The sequence below is a fragment of the Drosophila biarmipes genome, chromosome 3R (genome assembly GCF_025231255.1).
Source record: "Drosophila biarmipes strain raj3 chromosome 3R, RU_DBia_V1.1, whole genome shotgun sequence".
Lineage (NCBI taxonomy): Eukaryota > Metazoa > Arthropoda > Insecta > Diptera > Drosophilidae > Drosophila > Drosophila biarmipes.
In genome coordinates, this window is record NC_066616.1 from 29,836,116 (window position 1) to 29,861,332 (window position 25,217).

Consider the following 25,217-nt stretch of genomic DNA (forward strand, 5'->3'; position numbering starts at 1 on the left):
GACAAACGGAACGAAGCCGAAATAAACAACAAAGCTTCTTTGCAATGCGAAAAGTAAATAAATATTACGAAAAACAAATGGCATACTTTATGAGGCACTTCCTGCCACCCACTGCTCCCCCTCTGCCATAGTTTTTGCCAAGAAAAAACCTTGAGCAAGCAAAATTAGCTTTTTGCCATCAGCAGTAATTCAATTTCTTTAATGTGAAGAAAGTCTTTTCAGCTGCACAGAAAAAGTACCCCAAAAACCGAGGAAACAGGGCCAACCCAAGCTGCGCATGCGCAAACGGCGTTTATTAAAATAACGGTACTTAAGTACGCCCTAAGCAAACTGCACTCCACTCCGGTCCCCAAACATGCAACATACAACAAAAATAAAACCAAATTAAGGGGCAAGCATAACCCAGCCAAAAAACAAAATAAATTGAGAATGGGCGGACCTGGGACAACGGGAATCAGCAACAAAATCGACAGAAAAAAGAGCTTTAATCAGCATTTTTGAGAGACAATACAGACAGGGGAAATAATATGAGGGCATAGCTTGAAAGAACACTTTGTGATCTTCAGCGGAAATGATATGCCATATAAGCTAGTAATATAGAAATGATACATGTTTTTAGGAATACAAATTTACACACATTTCCTAAGAATTCTTATATGTAACTAATAGAGTATCTGTAAAATCTAGCGACTGATATATGAACTGGTGGTTCAACTCTAGCCTTAGGCTCTTTTTTTTTGACCCGACTTGCCTTGCCTTTGATTTGCTTTGGCTGGAATATCATGACCCAACTCTACACACCCAAAGTTGGGCAGTTCATGAACTCCAGAGACCGCTGCTACCCATAAATATACGAGCACAACTCCCAAAAACCGATTTACTGCACCAAGGAGCGGCGATCCGTCCCGCCCTTGCAACTCACTCCAATCGCTTCAATTGCGTTTTTAATTGCCAATACATTTCAAACACGTCAAATGACAATTTATTATGAATTATTGTTTGTTGCTGCAGTTTTATTGTTATTTTGCCTGCCTCAAAGTTATAGGTCCGAAATTGTTTCTTTTCTTTAGATTTTGTTTCGCTGTTTTGTGATAAATTGCCAGCCGAAAATACAATACTTTTTGCATTTGCTGGTCTCAAACATCCGTTCGATTTTTGTCATGATTGTCACGATTTGCTTGCTGGACAAGACTGGGATTTCGCTGGGATCTCAGACTGAGACTTTGAATCAGTCTCGGTCTTTATACCCCAGACGATAGCAATGAATTTTGAAATGGGAATTTGGTTGGTATTTATTTTGGCTTGGCTTGGTCGCCAAGTAATTATCATTCAACTGGCCAAGCAAAGCGTGTCCACTATTACGTGTTAAAAATGATTTGTAAATAATTTGTATAAGAATAATTCCCGAAAATAATTGATTATTCATGTTTCTTCATAATTTAGTTTCCAAAAAATATTTCTTATTTATCAGTTAACTCGTTACCTAATGAAAAATATTGACTGTGATGATTGCCCAAGATTTCCTGAATTAACCAAATTGTATTGCCAACTTAATGTCGTTCATTTTTCCAAAAAAAAATTGTCAAAAATAAAATTTTTTAGGTGTGAATGCCAGTTGATCGGAAATTTCATTACGAGTTCAGCAAGGTATGATATTCCATATTTAGATCAGTACTTTTAAATTTTTTGCCCAAAATACTGATTTTTTTGGGTAAAAATGAAGTTTTCATTTTTTTATCTAAACTCAGATTTTTTAAAAAGTTTTTTGCTATAACTTGTTTAAAAATTGTCCGACCCCTACCAGAAGCACTGTTTTGAACAGCTTACAATATAAATATTTGATCGCAATCGGTTTCTGCCTGAATCTGAAAACTTTAGATTTTCGCAAATTTTCACTTTTTTACAAGGGGTAGCACCGTCTTTTTTGGTCGAAAATTGGTCAAAAATAAAATTTTTTAGGTGTGAATACCAGTTGATTGGGAATTTCATTACGAGTTCAGCAAGGTATGATATTCTATTTTTGGATCAGTACTTTTACATTTTTGGCCCAAAATACTGATTTTTTTTGGGTAAAAATGAAGTTTTCAGTTTTTTATCGAAAGTTAGATTTTTAAAAAAGTTTTTTTGCTATAACTTGCCAAAAATGGTCCGAAACCTAAGAGATGCACTGTTTTGGACAGCTTACAAGATAAATATTTGATCGCAATCGTTTTCCTCCTGATTCTGTAAACTTTAAATTTTCGCAAATTTTCACTTTTTTGACAAGGGGTAGCAATGTCTTTTTTTGCAAAAAATTATACAAAATAAAATTTTTTAGGAGTTAATGTCATTTTGTTGGAAATTTAATTACGAGTTTAGCAAGGTATGATATTCCATTTTTGGATCATTACTTTTATTTTTTTGCCCAAAATACTGATTTTTTTTTGAAAACCCGATGTTTTTTTTTACTTTTTTTGTCATAATGGTCATAAATAATGTAAAATCTAAAGCATGCTTTGTTTTGGTCAGCCAACAATTCAATTGATCGAAGACAGTTTTTGGCTCAATCTAAAAACCGAACTTTACTAGTTCTGGTCCATTCCTTAACTTCCCTGCCAAGATCCATAGATCAAGCATCGGAAACGAGAGATTTCGGACCGGCTAATTGCACGCGACATGAACACGAATTGAATTTATGGCCAAGGCATTCGGCATGTGGCCAAATTAACACCTCAAGAGCCGGCAAGGTTTCCTTTTCGATGACTGGTGACAGATATCGGGAAAAAATGATTTTTTTAGAGCCACATTTTTGCAGCTCTTTTTGGCCCGAGCGGGCGAGCTGCTGCCAATTGGCAACATGTTTCTAGCCATAAAAATCAAATTTACAACTGCAGCTGTCGGACTGTAACCGTAACCACATGGAAGTGCGGTTAATTTACTGCCCAGTGATCATGCGTTGCAGTTTAGCCCACTTGGAGTTGCGGCGAGGCGAGTTGGTTTGCTCTCTAATTGCCGGCGCAGCGCGAATAACTTGACATAAATGCATGTTGAGTTTAATTGTTTCATGTAGACGCAAGTTCCTTGGGGTAACCGTATCGAGGGATCCAGTCCCGGGCCCACACACAGCGGAAAGCCTCGAGAGGAATGGGGGATTCGGGGGTTCAGGGTACAGGAACCATTCCTAAGCTCGGAATTCTTATGGAGAAAATTGTCTCAGCAAATGTCACAAATTAAATTGGCTTGCAAGTCACAAAGGCGCAATCGGCCCACTGGCATTTGCATAATTTCCAGATACACATTTGCATAATAAAAAGATATAGTACCGATAGGCAGACAAGTAAATAAATAAATTAGTAAATGCAAATGAGGGAGGCAGGGAAAAAGCACTATAATAATAAGCGATAATGACAACTTTGACTTGACTTTGGCATTGGACTTGATTGGGACTGCTACATCGAAATTCAATCAACCGGATAGGGAGGAAATGGGGCTGGGGCTGGGGCTGTAACAAGAACAGTTGCAACCTCTATAGGAAGCACTTTGCGTAGGTAATCCTCCACTCAATCGGCTCATTATCTTTCAAAGATTGAGCAGCTGAGCTATATAAAAATGCATATCTTGGTAACAAGATCTTATTGGGTTGTTAATAATGAATTTAATTATTTACCTATAATCAAATAAATAATATTAAAGTTTACTCCAATACAAATTTATCTTCAAAGCACCTCTTCTAACTCAAGAAACTTCAATCGCTGTTGTAAACTTTCAGATATTTTTGCATCATTAGTAACACAGGCCCAAGGCGACCTTAATTCAATTTATATCTTTTGCCTTGAGGTACTTTATTATAATGGGTACTTTGTTCATTAGAGAAAAATCATTAAAGAGGCATTTCGGAACCATTTAGTTCCTTGTCTAGAGTTCATTAGGTTTTAGTGCCTACGCAGGCCGTCTTCTAAAATCAATGCGATAAACACGTTGATTAGCGATCAGAAAGTAAATTAATCAGCAAGTCATTTTGATTTGATTATACCTAGAAAGTAGACACTGCTCTGCAAAAATGCGTGTCCCACTGCATTACCACATAATTTTCCTTTTGTCAGCCCGCATCAGTTTCCCCATTCCTGGGCCCAGCTGACCATACATAAATCTAATTTTGCAATATGTCAGGTAATCCGATAGCCACGCACACTCGCTCACAAATCGCAGGCCAGGTCCAAAGCAGCCAGTTAGCCCGTCTAAGCCAATTAGCCAACGAGTGACTCCATGCTGATTAGCATGACGAAATGTCGCAGCGTTTGGTAAGTAGGAAAGAAAAAAATACAGAAGAAATATCAAATAAAACATGCCCCATGGTGGGTGAATGGGCCAAGAGAGCCATGGATGCCGAAACAGACAAAAGCCAAAAGTTCAAATGGTTCAAAGAGCCGGCCAGCCAGTCGGTTTACATCAAATAGAGCCATTGATGGAGCCAGGATACCCCGAAAGGGGAGTTGCTTAGCGTTAGCGGCTCTGTGAAAACAAATACCTGCACTGCATAGCAAAAGAAAAAAAACTACAAAAATAAATAAAAAATGCGACAAAATCTGCTCAAAAGTTAAACACACGCCACGCAAAAGTCCAACTGGTTAGAGCCACTCTGCACCACTCTACGCCACCGAGTGGACTTGCGCAATGCCGCGACGCATGCGCAGCCACCGAACCCCTTCCGAACCCCTTCCTCACCCCTTCCTTGGCAAACGGTTGCACTTTTCGGCCTGCAAATTGGCCAGCTAAACGGCGACTGCCTCTATGGCCGATAATTTCGTTTTATTTCTCTCTTTCCATTCCGGTTTCTGTGTGTTTATCAATTAATTTGAATTTATTCAGAGGCGTTTAATGTTTTCCATGATATTTCTTGTTGAAATCAAATCTAATGAAGTTGACAGCCCGTTGGCTGTTCGGTAGCTTCTCTCTCGCAGTTGGTGGGGAAAGTATTACTGCCCGATAGTGTCAGCAGGCCTTTCAATTAGCCAAAAAAAATGGACACACATAATTGCAGTTCGTTGGCGAAACGAAAGCTGGCTGAATTCAAATGCTAACCCCTTCGGGGGCCATTTACATTCTTGTGTGTGAAATACAATTAGTTATTTGTATGCTTCCTTCTCCCCTGGCGATGAAGAAGTGCTGATAAAAGGTTGATTTATGCACCAGGCACTTCCTCGCCACACAGTTCAGGCTTACAAGACGGCACACAAAAACCTTTGTTTGCGCTGAAAACCTGGCTCAATCAATTATGATGGTTATCCTTTCTTTGGCTGGGCCATAGAAATTGTTTGACAAACGGTAGCTGGGGATTTTCTTTCACCAAAAATGAGAGTAACAACTTCGACAGCAGCGGCTTCCGTAATTTTTTTTATTTTGGTAAAAAACCCTGGGCCGACCAGAGATCCACAAATGAGCCGAGTCATCGGACAGGGGCACTCAGGGGAGCGCTGAGATACCTCAAACACAAAGCCAACAGCAGATACATGTTGGCACGAAGTCCGAACTTATCCAAGGTAGCCCAGACATGTCGCCTGACTTTCTTTTTAAGGTCGGCTCATTAAAAAATGTTTTACGTTTCTCTTCGGGACTCAGCGACTGACTGACAGGCGAAATAATTAAATTTCTGAGCGAATGATAAGGAGAGCGTGTTACAAAATGTGTAACAAATGCGTAGAAAGTAGCATTTTCCTGGGCCCCTATGCATATGCCACAGTGGACTTTGCACGCCCGATAAGGTGTCAATGGTAATGCGGCAGCCGACAGCTTCCACATGTCACACAAATCATAGCCAACCAAGCCAAGCCAGCCGGCCAAGAGTACTTGACCGAATTCCGCGCAGACAAGACGAGAAACAAACAGACATGCAGTCAGTCCCACAAAAAGCAGAATGAGCAGCTAAAAAAGTATCTTAAAGAGCCAGACAAAACACATAAAGCGGAAAAAACTCGGCGAATAAGAACCTGCAACTTGCAGCAGCAGCATAATTATGCCCAGCGGAGCGCCCCTCCTCTTCTGAGAGATCTGGGTTTAAGAGTGGTGTAAAGACAGCTATTTGCAAATCAAACAAAGTCGGAATCGACCACGAAATAGGTAATCAGTAAGGTGAATTTGTTTGTATTAAAATTTCCAATCCTAAAAACATGCCAAAAGGTCAATTTCTAGCCGTTGTTTTCAATCCTACATTTAGAGAATTTAAGCTCTAAAATCTGTTCTTTAAAATCTAGCTCTTAAATCAACACACTCCCATTTGAACTCCCCAAACACCCATTGAGCTCAATTCGAGCCCATAAAAAATCTAGTTCAACAAAAGCATCTCCGCAGAGCTCCAGAAAACCCCCTTCAATTGACTTGATGGCTCTGAAGTCGCATTGCTCATTTCAAGACTTGCCCAAATACACTTAAGAACCCATCCGCTGAGATTTGTTTGCCCCGATTTCGGAGCCCCAGGAAAAGCTTAGCCCTTTTCCCACTTCACCAATGCATGAATCGCCAACTGCAGAGCCCGCATGAGCAGATGGAAAATAAATATTTTCACACATGGCAGCAAATATTTCGCTGTCATGGTTGAGGCAAGACACAAGAAATATATATAGGTGTATCTACATACATGTTGATCATAATCTGCCGGCGAACACGACGACGTCACAATGTCGCCACCATTTTTGGGGAGGGAGGTCCGAGATCCCAGATCCGAGGATCGTGCTCCAAAGCGGGGAGAAATATGGCAAAAATCGTGCAAATAAAGGAAAATAAGGCAGGCGCACATGGTGCATACAGATGTGGAAAGCTCGGAAAATGCTTCCTTGAGTGGTGTGTGTGTGTGAGTGTATGCTTGAACAATTAATTTTGCTCGGGGAGTTGGGGACTCTTTTCCAGATGAAAAATCCTCGCAGAGCCTCAGAATGCGGGCAGCTCCATTGGCATTAAGAGATGCCAGGCAATGCCAGCTCGTATTTATGGCTCCCAGCAACAATCGGAGCATCCCATCGGCCATGTCCCAGATGATCATCTGGCCATCGCGATTATGACGATGACCATTTTGGCCGTGAAGTTCTATCGGGAAAGTCGATGGTCTGGCCGCAATGCGGATTTCCACGGAAAGCCAATTTGATGACGCCAATAAAATGCGCTCGCCGGCAATTGATTGCTGTCGACGCGGCCACAGACATGCGCTTCTAATGGCTCGAAAGCCCGCTCGGACTCGGATTTGGACTCGAAGTGGATCGCAGCCCATCGGTTCGGGCCGGGCCAACTCGGAGCGGGCCACCTCCAAGAAACCGCAGCTGCATTTAGAGCTACAGAGCGACAGTGCGGCCACAACTCCAACAATACATCTGACAACTCCAGTGCCACTTGAGCCTTCAAAACTTGCGGCTTGAAGTGCATTTCGAGAAAAACACAATGAAAAAGAGCCAAGGAATGCTGCCAGGCCAAAGGGCCTTCCAACTGCAAGTTATCCTACATATTTCAAGAACTTTTCAAACTCAGAAATGAAAAAGAGATAGAAAATCAGTTCATGCTAAGAATTTCGATAATATATGGATATACATCAAAATAATTTAAAGACCTTGGAAAAAGCCTTTTCAATATTGAAAGAGCTATCCTAAATATTTTCAGTTCTCCACATAGTTTATAAACTACTTCAAAAACCATATTTTCCTATGAATCTTAAGGATCAAAAAATATCTCTTTTTAATATGCTAGGACCTCCTCTGTAGTTTATTTTCATATTTTGATAATTTTGGAAATTTTATAATTAAATTTCGCTTGCTTAAGCCTGTTATACCCCACGCTAATCTTACTATTTTCCAGGGTATTACACATCACACAAAAATATGGTCCACAGGGGCTTGAAAGCTCTTCAGAGCATTGAATATGAAAAATACTTGAGAGATGCATCAACATTTCTGGTTCCCATTTGGCAGTTTGAGCTCAAGGTAATGTACGCTTCGATTTTGTAATGATGAAAAATGAATCTAGGCCGAACTGAGCCCCATTCCTAAACTTTCACCAAAGAAACAAGGAAAAAAGCAAGAGTGTATGAAACAAACTTTCCAAGTCTGACTAATTAATGATTCCCTGAAAATGCGTAGCAAATTTAGGTGTCAGAATTTGTTTCAGCCGAGAAACATGTTGCTCATGTTGCTGCTGTGCTGTTGCTGCTGCTGCTGCTGTGACTGCAACATGTCGTCGAACATTTGAGTGCAGTAGGTCACTCAGTCAGCCGTTCGGCTTGGGCGTGCCTTGTCTATATTGTTAATGCCATTAAACCGTGGCCCGCAGACTGGAAATTTTGTTTAAATTGAAACGCCCACGCGCCGCGGTAAGGCCCCAACAACACTTGTCAAACTGGAGAGCGCAGCGCAAATGTTTGAACACATGTCTATGTAAATGCAACCCACAGCAATTGCACTTTGAACGCTGCTTTTAATTATCCAAAACAAAGAGCTGAAGCAAAGAACCAAAGGCCTACTGGGTCTCTGCGTCACTGAAGTTGGTTCACAAGTACGGAAAGCCTAGAAATCGGGCTTTCGAAGTGAAGGGTGCCCAGCAACAAGTCCATATAAGTGCACCATGGGCCAGTAAGTGCTGCACTTTGGTTTGAAAAAACACCCGAAAGACAGTGGAACAGGTTGATATTAAGTGTTTCCAAATAAATACAATTTTCAGGATTTTTTGTGAGAAAGAAAAATTATCTAGTACTGCATACACGATTTTAGTAGCTTAAAAAAGGTATCTCAAGAGATATTTTGAAGACATTTTTAAGAAAGTTGCTTGTTTAAAGCCCTAATGACATATTTTTAAATCTTCTCTCTAAATCTCTAAATTATGCAACGTTAAATCAAAATCGTTTCAGTTCCTTTCATAAATTGAACTAAAAGATTAGAAGTATTTCTTCAAGCAATAATGGTTAAGCTTTAAAAACTTTAAATACACTTTTTTGTAAAGATAGATCTATTATTTCCCCAATTTTCTTGGGGTGTGATCATGATATCGTCACCCCAATTATGGACGCCATCCGCAAGCCATAACCATAAATCAAAAGTCATAATCTAGCACTTGCCCCACCACCATATGCCCACTGTTAACTAGAAGGTATTTCCGCTCCAGAACCCCCTCCGCCACCCATGATTCTCCGCGAAAACCCACGGCAAGTGGCACATGCGCAGCAGCCAAGCGGAAATGACCGCAAATTGTGGCAATAATTGCGATCGCACGTCGACGCTGCAGTTTGCCCGAAAAACGAAAATGACTAAATTCAATCCAAGTTGGTTTTCTCTTTTATTAATTCGCTGGCATTGCTTTCTGGTCTCTCTATCTATCTGCGTTGGCGCCGCAGTTGAAAATAAAAGTTGCTTAAATCAACAGAAATTAGCAGAGGGCTGTGTGCAGTGGCGGAGAGCGAAGGGGGCTTTTGGGGGGGCTGGGAAATTGCTGCTGTCAAAATAATCCGTGGAGGTGGGCTTGCAGCGCACAGGCGCAAGTGTCATTCAATGACATTTTTATGATGGACATAATAATACATTTTCATAAAATGTAACATTTTCATTTTACCATGATTATGAAATTTCCGCCGGCAAATTGTTTGTCCGGGGAGGAGGGCATGGCACCGTAAGGGGTGGTGGGGTGAGGAGCGGAAAACCACTCTCAAGAAAACCGCATTTGGCCAAAAAGCAAATGCACTCCAGCCTCGACTGCGACTTTGGCTCTTTGGTCTGGGCCAAAACGCATTGACATGGCTGACACATGTTTCGGCTTTGGTTTTCGCTTGAGCAACTTAATTTGAATACGCTTTTGGCACTTGGCTAATGAATAATTTTTCAGTTTTCCCGCTTTTCCTTGTGGCCATTGGTGCATGCAACCACGATTCATGAATATTTTTGGCTTGTTGAGCTTACCTGCAAGAGAGGAGAAAGAGAAACATTAGTTTCGATGAAGGAAGCTAGATTGAAGAGCAGAGGTCAGCGCTGAAAAATTTAAAACAATTCTCGTCCGGCGACAATTTGCCATTGCTGACACCCACATCGAGTTATCTCTGGCTAATTGATTGGATTCAACGAGTTGAAGAAATAATAAAAATCAATTTAAAAGTCTCATTTTGGGGTCAAGCGCGCCGCTGACTTGCGGCTTGCGATGGCAAAATCAGCTGAAATGCCGCAAATTGCGAAAAATATTGTTCAAAAATAAAGTTTACAGTTTTGCAGTTGCATGTTGTTGTCATTAACACGCCAATTTAAAGCTATTCATTCACAAAGTGTTTGTAGTTTCGATTTGGCAACTCACTCGGCGCCCGATCGCCATTGAAACGTGCCCCGAAATGTTCAATCAAAAACACATTACGTCAATTTCTGATTTCCAATCCATCGATTGTAGACAGAAATCGAAGCGTTCGCTTTGAATTGCGCAATGGACCGCCAAACATTCGTAAACATTGCGTGACATAATAATTTTCAATTATATTTTCATTTTTTGTCTCTCTGCCAAGTGAACTTGAACTTGGGTTCAACTGGCACATCACCGCATGAAATCATGCGTAAATTGTGTTAAAGTGTTCATAAATGATCAATAAAAAACGTAGATCTCCAAAAACGATTCAGTCTGGTATATATTAGTTTTATAATAGCAATTCGAGGAATCTTGGGGAAAATTTGTTTGACTTCTCTTTGTCATCAAATACTTTAAGTTGATGATTCAACGGGCTGGCCTTATTTTAAATTCAATTTAAATTAATTGTATAGTCCCAGTCAGAGGTTCTTTTTATTGTTTAATTATTTCCCCGACACCTTTTCCACTATTTTTCTTCTGCCACACACTTAAAATTCCACTTGTTACGCTGGGCATGTAAAAAGTATTCAACACTCTCGAAATGGAAACTTCCAAAAGTCATAAAAACGAAGAAATACAACAAAATTTTAGAGGTTCAATGCTCTTTATCACATCCCGGACGACCTTTCCCAGGCTTCTGAGTTCAAGAAGTTATAAGTGAAGATCGAATGACAAAATGAGTGTTCTAGAAAAATGATTTCATCATCTAATATTATTGTTTTTATATAAAAAGTCATCAAAATGTAGGTCAATGCCTGTAATTATATATAACAAACATAGATGATCTACAAATTATAATAACTGGCTCTATTATTACACCTATCTCACTAAATATCAATTAAAGATAGCACTTAATACTAGAATATCTGATGATCTGTAAATTTACTGAAATGTAGGTCAATGGCTGACTTGTACCAACAAATGATAAGCGTAGTATAGATATTGTATTATCTTAATAGTTTGCAACCCACCTTATATCTTGGAAAACTATCTGCCTTAATTGTTGAAAGAGTGTTTAGTGGTCCCTATGGATTCTGGGAAGGTCGGTGCATTTTATGACTCCGCTACTGCCTGTTTGTCTGACCCCCTTTTTCTCGAGCGAGACCGAGAAGCGAATGATAAGCTGTGGTGCACATCAGCATTGGCAAAGCTCTGGCCATTAGTCACGATTCAGTTGATTATATAACATCGGCTGGAACCCGTCCGGGGCCCCCAAGTCATCACCAAGTCATTGGCAATCGGAAAGCGGCGTTCTATGTAATAAGCAGCTTGACTACCCAGTGAATGCAAAACACTCAAATCGGCTAATTGCAAATCAGAAACGAAACACACCTCCCGCACATATGATATCATCATCACTGCCCTGGCATTGCATTTTCTCAGTGCTAAGCCAACCGAAATTGATTTATTAGCCCCTCAATGAGGCTCCTAATTAATATATTCGAAGCGGAGGAAATAAATTTGGAGCCCAGAAGAGAAACTATTTTTCAGTACTTTTTGTTTATGGCCAAAATATTACAAAACTGGCCAAAATTTATGGAGGAAGCGCTCAGAATTCCGCCTGGCGTCTGCCGTTCAATGTCATGCAGCGTTTGTTTAAACTGAATTTTCAGTTGCCACAGATACATATCTGTATCTGTATCTGTAAATCTGCCTTTGCTCATCCCGCCCATGAGTTGAGCAAGTTTTTTGGCCGTGTAAATTGGTTCTGTAAGTGGCGGCCATTCACTGCGAAAAATAAATGGAAAATGGGAAAAAATGAAAACGTTTTGCGCCGCCAAGTGCCAGAGTTTCTGCCCCTCCATGCGATTCTGCGGATTCCATGGCCTTTAATTAAGAGGCTCGCGAACACTTAACGGTTCTTTGGTTAGGCAAATGCGAGCAAAGGCATAAATTGTGGGGTATTTATAAGATACAAGTCGAGATCCGTCGATTAGCTATCCTCGCTCTGGCAGCTCAGTTGCATTTGCACTTGCCGAATACAGTTGGCGAAATTAAAACGTTTCCCCCTGCTAAAAAAGAATAAATATGAAAACTAGTTTTTGGGTGCCGAGCGGCTTATGCGGAGAAATCTGCGAAACCAGATTCTGAGCGCTGCTCAACGGATCGGCATAATCTGAGCTAATTCTGGAATGAATGTCCCGCCGGTCCAAGTCATTAACGCTATATTAATGCAATCATTAATCACAGAAAAAGAATCCCGCTTTGGAGTGACAAAACGATTATGCAAATAGGAGCTGTTCCCTTTTGGCAGAGTTACTAGGTGAGTTCTTTAAAGGTTAATGATATTCAAATATTCTCAATGAAATTATAAATCAACTCGTATGGGTAACAAAAGATATGATTCTGGATATATACAAAAACATATAAATTTTCAATACAATTTTTGTTAATTTGTGTTATTTATAAGATTTAATATATGATAACTAAGTAATTTATAACATTTAAATAATTTTAAAAGAATATATATAAACTCATGTGACTGACTGTATTTTTGGCCGTGTGTTTTTCCTTTTCAGCTGGCTGCGTTCTTGGGTTTGCCTGGGAAAACGTTTTGCTGGCCAAGATTGGGGCACCAACCGGGTCCAAGGAGCCTCCCCTCCCCGCTTTCGGCCAACACTCCCTACCAATTTGCCGTGCTGGCCAATTGCAAAGTTCTGCTGGCGGCAGAGACCTGTCTTCAAATTTATGCACATTTTTTCATTGGCATTTGTTTTAGTCGGTGGCTCATGAAAATTCCGTTTCTGATAATTAAACACATTTCGGGCTCCCTGCAGTTGCATTCTTTCCGGGGCCTTGTTATTGTTTTCGTACCGCTCGCTCGATGTGCCACAAACATTTCAAAACTTAATTGAATTAAATTGTTGATTGAGGCGATGAAAATGAATTTTCATTTGGGGCCAGCAGCAATCAAACAGTCAGCTAGTTGGATGGACAGGCGGACGGTTTCCCGAGTGGATTTTCACGTTCTGATCTTGCTGCCTCGATGAGTTTGCATTGTGTCAATCCGAGTTCGGTCGAAACAGAAGCGGAAATCGCCAAGAAAAGCCGGCTGGAACCGAAAAGCCATCGACTCGGCCAAAGGCACGTATTTGGTTAAGTAGAAAAGTACCCGTGGAAGTCAAAGCCCAAATGGAAGCTTCCGCCTCAAAAGAGTCGAGAAGAAGGAAGCTGAGCGTTAAACCGGAGGAAGAGGCAATTTCTGGCCCAAACCAAGCCCTTTAACTACCTGCTAAGCATTATCATTTAGTTAATATCTTCTCTTAGCCCCAACTCTGGTTTGGCCTGCGCCGCTGGCCGAAGATTAAGTCGCGTTTGCCCAACTTAGAAACAAATTCACGAAAATCCACAAAAAAGAATAACAACAGAGAACTTCTTCTTTGGCCAAGAACCAGTTTATGTGGCCAAAACAAGTTTGGGTCGTTGTTTTTTTTGCCAAAAGTTGAGGCTATTAAAGCGCCGCCGCCAAGTTTGCAGCTGTCCAAGAGCCCATATGAAGCCATAAAGAAAATGTACCCCAAGCCAAAAATTTCTTTATAATGAAATTTTGTAGGCTTCCCAGCGGCGGTTGGTGGGCATGGCCACACTTTCAAAATTAGTCGTCAGTTCATGTTAAATACATTTTCTCAAAAATGCTGCAACGAGCAACTGTTTGCTGTCGCAGGTTGCATCTGCCACTGTGACTGCAACTGCATGTGGCAGATACAGCTGTGGTCAGAATGGGAATACTAGCACGTATAGAGAGTCTAAATGAAAATATTACCAAAATTGGGAAGAGGGAAGATGCATTTACACAATCTCATCCCTTAAGTAAACTCATTCTGACGAAATATTTAAATGAATTAACATTAAAGATTCTCTAAATCTATATCAATGGATTATAAAATTTAAAAAAAAATCGTATAAAATCAGAAAATCTTCCAAGACTTGTATTTTCAATCGATTTTTAGGAAATAATATTTTTATTATATTAAAAAAATCTTGCTTTTATTTATACTTTCTGACTACATTTTTTTTTAGACAGCTATGACAACCTTTAGTATATTTGAGTATTAGTACCTACAACATTTTTTAGATCTCTGAACTCTTTTTCTCCAGGTTGTCAAACATTTTTTAAACAGTTTAACCATTTAGTTGAACCTAAGCAAGTGTCTTAGGGCTATAATATTATACAATAGGAATAAGGGACTTTATACCGGTTTTTCTCAAAACATTTTTTAAAATATATTCGAAATGTATTGAGGATCTATATAGTTTTGTGACCGCCTCTGTGGCTAGAGTGCTGACTCTTGAACCGAGCAAGTACCGCAAGCTGCAGCCGATCAGGAGAAGGCGATAAAGCCCACGAAGACGGGGACTTGTGCCTCCTGCAGAACAATGCGCCGTGGCTGTTCTGTTGCCACAAGAGGCAAGAGGCCAGGGGCAAGTTGGAAGAGACGACCCGAGATCAATGACACCATGATGAGCATTTGGCTGGATGTGGCTTTGGATGCTGTGCCTCCTTTGGGCTCTGCACTGCAGCTTCTGCCGGCTGTCATTCTGCGGCACGAAAGAAAGTTTCCACAGTTCCACAGATCGTGAGTGACTAACAGACGGACTGACTAGCAGACTGACTAACAGGCTGACTAACAGGCTGACTTGCTGACTAACTGGCAAACCAAGCGACTTAGAACACAAACTGTTTGTGTGCCTTCGAGATGCCAGGAGTTGTCTGCCTTCCTCTGTCTTCCGACTGCCAGTTTGCCGAGCCGTGACACCGAACAAATGTCAGCACTTGCGGGCGTGCGGCTTTGACTTTGAGCCAAGCCCAGAGCCGAAAGCCGAGTTCCGACTCAACCAATCAATTATCTTTGGCCTAGCCGCGAAATTTGATATGGCTATGATGGGTTTCCAGGCCGCTAATGTGCGTTCTGCCCTCCGGGCGGCAATGACACTCGAGGCTCAAAGACGGCCGCCTTTTGAAGCGATCCGCGAGATACGAAAGTGTAACTGTAAACACGGGTGGACAAAACAAAGCGCGAGATACCCTAACCTTGGTCGCCTTAACCTCTGTCTGGGCCATTCATTGATCGGCAATCGACACGCCCACAAACTGGTCACCAGGCCGCAGCACATGGTCAAGCGTCCGAGATGCGAGATACAAGATACAGACAAGTGTCACGGCGCACGCTATATTTAGATCAAAACATTCAGATACAACGGGCCACAGTGCATCCCGAAAATATTGAATTTCAAAAGTCATTAGCCAAGCTGTTATAAGCTTGTTAAAGGTAATTATTGAAAGATATATTGAGTTGTAAACTGGGTTAATTGGTAAGGTGTTGGCTTAAAGATAGATTAGTTCTAAGTTTTATAGATACCAAAACCATACTTTACAAAAATTTATTATTTGGGTAAATATATTTTCTCTAGAATAAGAATTTGAAGACTACTTTTTACCATACCTTTCAATCTTTTAATGAATACTAAAGCTACTAATTTCGTTCCAGTTTTTATATATTTCAACATATGTATATGTATTTGTTATATTAAGTCTTTTTCAGTAGTTTACATATTTTAAAACCACTGTGTAGCAGATATAAAATTTCAATCGCTTGTTGCTGGCCATGGTGAGACAATCGAGTGTCAACGATCGCTGAGACAATAAAAGCCAGAGAAGACATTCCAAGCCTACAAAACTTGAGTGAACTGAAGTGGTTTTCCCTTCCTGCCCACTTTGAGATATTGGGAGCTTCTCGTTTTGTTAGAGTGGCGCACGAACGATCGATCATCAATCACCGCAATATGGCCCAAAATCCGTGTTGGCCATGTCTCTTTGAAGCACTTCGACCTGCCAAGTTGAGTGTGGGCCTTGGCTAGTGCAATTATGCCAAAGTATAGAGCGCTGCGGATGAGGGTTCATTAGGCAAAAAAGTCTTTGACCTGCAAATAATAATATCTTCATTCCTTCCCCACTTTTTTTTGGCAGGAACCGAGAGTTTATTATTTAGCGCAAATTTAGATCAGATCTGACAGAGGTGTTGAGAGATTTATGATTGCCGAAGGCCTCTTCAGATCTGTGACAGATATCTCGGGAGTGGGCATGGGAATGGGAATGGAGAGATCTCCAGATCTCGGGATGGAAAGAGTTCTGGCCAATGGAACATGAAATTCACATTCACTTCACCGATCTCTGGGCAAAACAATTTTAATGGCCGATCGAGCGTGTCGAACTGTTTGTTGACATGGACAACTGGCCCGCCGGCTGGCCGGGTATCTCTTGGATGCCCATGTATCTTGTAGCTATAGCTTTCATATTGGTTTCTTTTCATGTTCTCGCCTCCTTCGCTGTCTATTTCTGTGGCTAATTAACTTGTTGCCCCAATGTGAGCACATTTCTCTCGCGGTCCCAACACTTTTGTATCTTGTTAAATAAATCGAGGGTGGGTAAGAAAATCGAGCGGCACGCTTATAAATTCGTTTTCATGGGACATCAAACGTCAAATGGGGCTGTGGTGAAAGTTCAGAACGGTCTCGGGATTTCTGGATGCCGGAGTTCAGGGAACTCTTGCCATAAATTCGCTTTAATTGGGGGGGCTGGTTCATTAGCTACAAGTTTTCGTGCATAAATTATGCGATATATTTCATAAATTATAAAACTTGTGAAATAGACAGCTGGCGAAAAACAAAAGGCATTGATCATTTCGTATAGTCATCCGAGAAGCGGGGTTCGTTCACCTGCAACCCAGTCGATGATAATCGTATGCGAACAAAGAGCCAGAAAAGCCCCCGAGGGGTAGGTGGGGAGTTTCGGGGGTTCTGGAGTGGGGGATATATACCTTATAACGCGTGTACCGTTAGAAACGTGATAAGCCATTCGGCCACTAACGGTAGATGTGGAAAAATGTGCATAAATTGGTCGAAATTATGACGAACACACAGCGAGAAGTGTGGAACAATGTACACATCAAGTGGATAAGTTCTTGATCCCCATCAATATCAATCGATGGCACTCGAAACCGAGCGTCTTTGAATACGATCTTGGGCCCGATAAGCCATGGAAAGTTTTCATTTGCATATCAATGATAGAACACATAGAGATACAGATACAGATACAGATACATGTTGCATTTGGAAATTCCCGAATTGATTCCCATTTTATAAGAACGAGATCTTAAGTATTACTGCATTTTAATTGAGCTGATGCAGCAAGAACCATTAGTGGTCATCAAAACATATGGAATTTTTATGATCTTACAAATTGGAGAATGAATAGATAAAGGAAAAGATTCAGAGAACAAAATAAATTACTATTAACTAACATTTCTTTCGTAAGACACCAGAAAAGATTCAGAGAACACTCAAAGATGCATTGAATATTTTTAAAAATATTACCACATTCTAATTGAGAACATGCGACAAGCCATCTACACAAGTGGAATTTTTATGAATTCACGAGCGAAACAATGAAAACTCACTTCAGGCAGGCGTATATGTTAAGTGTTACTACATTTTAATGAAGCGCATTGGTTACTTCGCTGTCCGCCAGTTTTCAGGCATGTAAACGCGACTATAAACCGACCACTTTATGACTCAGCCACGGGACACCCCGACCTCGTCGGTGTAACTAAAAAGTCGTTTAAATAACTAATTTTAATGCCGCAGCGAAGAGAGCGGCGAAAAGAAATTCCCAAAAATAATTCCAACAGCATTTGTCGCCATGTCGCCGATGATGAAATTTTCATTGGCGCCAAACTGATATTTTCGGGGGGCTTACAATTGAATGAAAAGTTTTTAATAGCCCAAATATTTGGGTTATTTTCGAACGTGAATGTTCGGAGGCATTTACATGCTGATCAAAATATTGCGACCACTGCGCAGGGATTACCTTGTAAGCGGCTTAGAGAAGATCCCCATTGCCACAGATCTCGGCCAGTCCAGGCCAATATCAACAATGGCGCTGCCGGCCGATAAGATAGGGCCTGCTCCACTCGCCAGGCAGCTGGGTGGCAAACTGGGCGGGCCACCGCCCCCCGGGGTGGGGCTGCATGGCATAAATTGGCATAAATTAGCCAGTCGTCGTCGAATTAGTCGGAGCAAGGTAAGCGGGCCCCACAACACCAGCAATGCAAATTTCTGCTGCACCGGGAAAAATAGTATCTTCGAATGGCATATCTTTATAGGAAATCTTCATACCTTTATAATGAAATAAGAAATTTATGTCTATACCCTTAAGGATTTATGTATGTATAGTTATTTAAATCTTGCTTGAAAAAGTTATAATCTTTAAGACCTTATTGGTTTTCCAGTGATCCAAATAACACATGTACATGTTTTCTAGAACAGGTGTTATGTGCCTGAGTAATAAACCAATTGATCTGGTAAGTTGAATAAATTAATACCTTTTGATATTCCTGTTTACCTTATAATTAGAAAATATTGTTATATGTCTACTATCTACTATTAGGAACCTGAATTTTAATTTTAAAACATTCAAAAACTAATACAAAATATTTTAAAATGCCTGATAATATTGTATCAATAACTATTTTAAACAAAATGAAAATAAATAAATTTTTTAAAATTTCCTCCCTAAGTTTCCGCAGTTTTTCCAGCTTTTTGCCGCTTTTGTGGTCGCGCCTTTTGGCGAGATTTGCGTAACTGAATGAGTTAGGAACCGAGTGACTGACTGATGGATGTGCCCCCAGCTCATTGCGATTTAATTTTATGCACTCGGCTGTCTGCAATAATTGACTGTTTATTGGCAACAGCCCGTCGATGTCGGCTCTCAGCTTTTTGATCATTTATCGGATCACTCGGCTTATAATTCGCACTGCCTGCCTATTCTGTCATATGGCACTTCGATCTGGGGTCCCTGAGGGTGTGTTGCCGTGACAAATTGCTCAGTGCGGAAGCAATTTCTGTTAAACATTTCAGCTGCGAAATTGGTAATTTTTCCCCTCGTGTTTTTATAGCCAATAATTGTGGCTTTGACTTTGATTTCCGTGTGGGTGCCGTGGCAGCAGAAAACTGCAGAAAAGCTGAGAGATGGCTGGCGCCTCGGGTGGAGGTCAAAGCGATGTTAAACGATGGGGAAATTGCTAAAATAAATGCAGAAAATATTTTAACGTTTAATGGCCACAGTATGGGAGGCTGGAGCCGGGCACTCTTTCTATTAAAAGCCTTGGGGAGATTATAAATAACAATATTAATCATGTATTGGCTGAAACTACCTAATGGATGACAAATTCAGCAGATACTTGTAGCCTTCTTTGGGAGCCACCATAAAGCAATGTCACTGTTTGCACATTTAACCATACCTTGAGGTTGTACCATTAATTTATGGATCTTCTTCAGCATGTGCATACAGAGGCCAAGAAAAGAAAGCCAAATTTCTAGGTCATTGTATAAGAAGCCAAAAAGGAAAAAGCCAAAAACAAACAAACAAACAAACCAGCGAGCAGCAGACAAAAAGCAATGTGTTCCCTGGAACAAAAGTTATTTATGCAACTTGAATGTTGCGGTTGCACGCCGAAGTTCAAATGTCAAGTGAAAGAAAGGAGAGAGAGGCATCCGTATGTGTGCATATAGAAAGAAAGGGCGACGGAGCCAGAACATAAGTCAAAGCTTGAAATAAAACATCTGTGCAACTGCTGGAGACCCAGAGATTTCTATTTCAATTAGACGAACTGTTGCATGTGGGACGTCAGAGCCGAACCACAATGAATACACAATAATGTTGTTAATTTTCAGTTTAGTTGGTCGTTCTTTTTTTATTTTGTGGCTGCACATGCCTTGCATCTGCATCTGCATGTGCATGTGCATGTGCATCTGAATCTGAATCTGAGTCCACATCTGCCCGCATCTCGCAGCTGCGTTCTCGTCAAGTTTCCAAATGAACTTCAACTGCTGCGCCGAGATTCAAATTTAATGACTTCGCTTTTCAATTTACGAGATGTTTATGGCAAACAGCCAGCCAGCTATCAGCGAGCCAAATAAACCAACAGAGACACAGTCAAATTACACTCGAAAGCCCAACAAGGGCACACCCAAAGAAATGGGATTGAAATATCAAATGCTTAACTGGAAGAGGTTTTTGAAATTCTGGGATTTAGACATTGGGAATTAGGGAGGGGATCACCGTTTTAGTTTTATCGAAATTATCATTAACTCGTCGTCAATCGTATCATATTATACAATATAGCAATATTGCTATAACAACCTTAGGTTCCAAAAATTGGGTTAGTATCAAGATCCTATGAATACAATATACCTAATGCTCAGCAATCTTTAAATTCTAATTTTTAGTATTCCAAAAACAAGAACCTTAATTCAGACAATTTGGGTCTAGATCTTATGATTATAATATAAAGGCTCAGGAATCTTCACATACTGGAACAATCCTAACATCGAAATATATCAATAACCTACTTTATTATGATTATAATAGGCTGTGTATAAATGTATCCATAAGGTATGCAATCCTAATCGAAGTATTGTGGATACTCAGTTCCTTTTGGATACCTATCTTTATAAATCAAAAAGAATATTCATAATACCCTACATTTTGTTGCCGTGCACTTGACAAAACCTTATTAGCATTGAGAGCGACACGATCGAGCCACAAGAGATCGGCGCCGGATCGAAACGCCTACGTCACGAGTATATCGCCTCCACCAGTGCCTCATTTTGCCGGAATTCTGTAAGGAAAGAGACGGACTGATGGCGAGCGAAAGAGACGGACGGCCAGATCACAATTGATTTCTGAGATTTTGTTGCGTTTATGGCATATTTTTATGGCACTTTTGGGTTTCTTTTGAATCTCCCTCGTCTTCCACTCATTGGGTAACATTCACTTTTTGTTTGGCACTTTCTTTCTAATCGAAAGTTGGTATTTAGCTGCGTGAATATGTGTGGGAGGAGTTATTTCCATCTTTTTTGTTTTAATGGCGAGGGAAATGCGTTGGCCGCCAGCTTCGGTTACTTTTCAAATTAAAAGCCAGCGAGGGAGGAAAGCGCGGAAAGAAAAACATTTCCAAGACACCTGTTTACGCCGAGTTGTCTTTTGTTTGCCCATGCAATTTTCCAGGGGACACGGGTTAAATTGTTAAATTCAACGTAGGTGGTTCGTTTGTGGCCCCAAAAATTGTTGCACTTTGCTTCGGTTTTGTGTCTTTTGTGTGTTTGTTGGTTGTTGCTTGTTTTCTCGGTTGTTGTCTTGTCTCTGGACTTGTCCTGTGGCCAAAACAGCAAACAATGCTCGGTTGTGAGATAAAAATCTACCAAATTTGCCTAGCTGTATAGAAAGTCAGGGGGCTGCCTGTGCACTGCAGCGAAAAGTTTATAGATTGGGGTAAACAAATCGAATAGAATATGTACTCCCAGCCCCAGAGACTTGCACAATTTATCCATTAAGCGTACACATATACCATATAGCCGTTTGTTCTTTTTTTGAATGTAAAATTAAAAACAAATAAATAGCAACAACAAACGGTTGGTAAAATAAACAATGGGAAAATGGGAAAAATCACCGAGGGGGCGGGCACAACAGGTTCGGGCCATAAAATGGGAAGAAACCGTTTCGTTTTTCCTGACTTTTCGCAAAAGGTGTAAACACGCGGCCCCTGAGGTGGGAGGTACACACACACACACAGTGCAGCGTGGTGTGGACGGAGGGCAGACACTTGCGCGCACTAAACGATTGGGTTTTCAGGTGTTAACAACTGAGGAACTGAAAAACTGAGAAACTGAAAAACTACCTGTGCGATGCACAGACTCCGATTCCCAGTCCGATTTCGGAGCATGAAATCGCTGGCCGTGCTGGAAAAATGCCATGAAATGGGCTTTCGTCAAATTAGCGTGGCAGCGTTAACCGATGGATGTGGATGCGGCTGTGCAAGTGGATGGAACGATGCCGAGGGCGAAATGCATCTAACAGATGCATCTGTGCACCTTCTCTGTGGGATATTTCGCACTTTGTTCCCCTCACGTTCTGCGCTCTGCCCTGTTCTCTCCGATCTCTAGGGTCGTTTGCCCTGGGTTTTGCTACCTGCTGTTGCTGCCTTGATTTATATATTTTTACTGCAAAACTGCATTCGGTTTTATCTGTATCTGCATTTGCATGACACAGAACCTGGCCGGGGCCCTGTTATCTAACTCGAAGAATGCCCGTTCCCTGGCTTTGGCACTTGATCTACACACAGTGTGTACCGCTCAAGATGAAGCCGACTGCCGGGCACCGAATGCTGGGGAGACTCCACTCCGGCTGAGGCCTCATAAATTCTCTCGTCGTTTAGTTTTTACGATTGTCGGCTGGCTTTGTTTGACCGAGGTGCACACAGCCAGGGTCAAGATAATAGGAGTTGAGTTTTGAGGGGGAAAACAGATTAAATCGAGGTGTGTTTCTAAGGGTTTTGCAGGATTTTTACCTTTGATATTTATTTTTACACAAATCTCATTCTAAATATATTTCTTAAAGTTAAGTAGGCAGTCAAAATGATATAGCTATAAGAGAAAATGAGTTTGGGGAATGTTAAGATGAATATTTTAATTAATTTAAAAGTGCAACTCAACTCAATGCTTGGCAAATGTTTTAAAAAATATTAGAGTATATTGTCTTATTTTTTGAGAAAGTGAGCGATGGTACTTTCCATGAATATTTGAATTAAATCCCTGGGAATTTGTGTACAAAAATTAGAGTATATTTTCTTAGCCTTTCAAAAAGTAAGCAATGGTTACTGCTGTTACCTCCACCATTCAGTGCTACTGCCTTGACCCCCGCTGTAGACACTCGCACACACAGCCCGCAACACGAACTCACGGATACAGGCCGCTTGTATCTTTCGACGTTGGCCTATCTAAATACATGCTGAAGAGTTGAAGTGCCAGGGACCCCAGCAGAAACGGAGAAACGGCGGCGACAACAGCCTCCTGCCAAGATCTCTGCGCCTGCGTACTGTACTCGCCAACTTGGGAGCTCGGGGAACTTGGCACTCCGACCAAGAGCAAGACCAAAAACCAATCCCAAGCCAAGACCAAGACCAAGAAAAGAGCCGAGGCCACCAAAAACTGGTACCTGGGCCAAAGTTTGCGTGCTTCGCTGAAGTTTCAACGCTGGACCCGGCACCCGAAAAAAACTCTCAGAACTTTCAGGTAAGGTCCCCTCTGGGCATTTAATATTTTTGGCCCATGTCCAGGAATCCGAATGAATGAGAGATCGGGGAAGGCAAAAAAAAGCTCAATATTAATGGTGCATCAACATTTATGCACGAGGGCGTGCAACTATTTTAACGGTCTTTAGGTTTGGTTTCCTGCTTGGCGTTCTCTTGGGAATCCAGGAAATGCCTGAAATCAGCCTATTAAACGGAAAATGGACTGTGAAATCTCCCTGGGTTCTTGGCTCGAGAAACTTGATACTTCTGCGGCCTGGTGGCCACCCACAGATCTTCTGGCCCCTATCCAAATCTGATCTAAATCTAGCTTAGGGTTCATGGAAACATCCAATTGATAGGGCAACCAGCATACGACCCACGAAAGTGCTTTGCCTTTAATTATGACACATTTAAGAAAGCCAGAAAATGTACGTCTGCGAGTTCAGCCAAGTCTCGAGATCGCTGTCGAGTCATAAGTTGAGGGCCACAAAAAAAAACTCCAAAAGAAAAGGCCGACCCAGGGAGATAGGGATAGGAGAAAGGAGTGAGAGACTTGACGAAAGTACTTTCATTTTCACGCTCATAAAATGGGACTGCCATAAAACTTAAAAATGTAGTCGTAAAAACTTAAAAATCAGAAACGTAACCACAGCGGGCCAGGCTAAGCGGCTTAAATGACATTTAAATCAGTCAAAATAAGGGGCCAGGCACACACAGAATTCAGGCGGCCAAAAGACACTCGAGACTGCAGACACTGGAGATACCTTTCACTGGGCAGGAAGTTCGCACTTTGGCAAAGATCGAAGAACCCCGAAATGAGGAATGGAAATTAAGACTATGCAGAAGCCCCGGGCAGAGCCAGGCCAGCACACGTCTTTGTAGGCTCGTATCTCGCCGTGATTACGCTTTAATCTCGTTATAATGAGGCGGGAAAATTGCTTGGCGGATGTGCCGAGCGTGCCCGAAACGGGAATGGAATGGGCACAGGGACTGCCATTGGGATGGCTTTCGTTGAGGGGATTGAGCCTGCAACCTGGATGGAGCTGCGGTTGACATCCTGGTTGCCAGCTGGCCAGTTCTCATCTCCCTGGGATTGTATTACCAGGGAAGCGCAGGGGAAGAAGCCCGGGGAGGAGCGACCCAAACCAGGGCAGACACAATGCCAAAGGAAGAGACAACCGGCAGACAGCAAATACACTTGTTCGAGTAATCTGTTCCTCACTTGTATATCTTTTTTCTCCCTTTTTTGTGAAATATGATGCCGCCGAGGCGAAGGTCGTAAACAAACCAAAGACCGATCGGTAGGCAGAGAAGGGTCCCAGGAAAGAGTTGTGCGATAAGGTTAGATAAGCGCCGGTACACATATGAGAACTTGTATACCTGGAGAGACCAAGTGAGCACTTCCTTCTTCCCGCAGTGGAGCATAGGCGCTCTTTTCTGGGGTTCTCTTCGGGCCCTCTTGATAAGGCGAGCATGAATGGAGGTTGTATACTTATGATTCTGGGAAGAACTGAGATGATAACCCCACTTATTCCATTAGGTTGGCTAGATGGTATAGGGTGAAGTCTAATATATTTATAATAATATGCAGCAAGAAATTTAAGAATGTCAAACTGATAAACCTAAAAGGTCCCTTTGAAAACAAAAATAAAAATCAATAAAGTATCATTAAGAGTGGTATATCATATTTACAAACATCTAAATTAAACAAATAAACAAATTCCCAAATTTATTTAAAGATACTTTTGTGAGCTA

The 25,217-nt window shown here is 41.3% G+C and overlaps 1 protein-coding gene across 1 annotated transcript in view; it reads right to left on the bottom strand.

Annotated features, from left to right (window-relative positions):
- The window catches only part of LOC108025351 (uncharacterized), a 32,456-nt gene that overhangs the window by 4,294 nt on the left and 2,945 nt on the right, over positions 1-25,217 (bottom strand). The window lies entirely within an intron of this gene.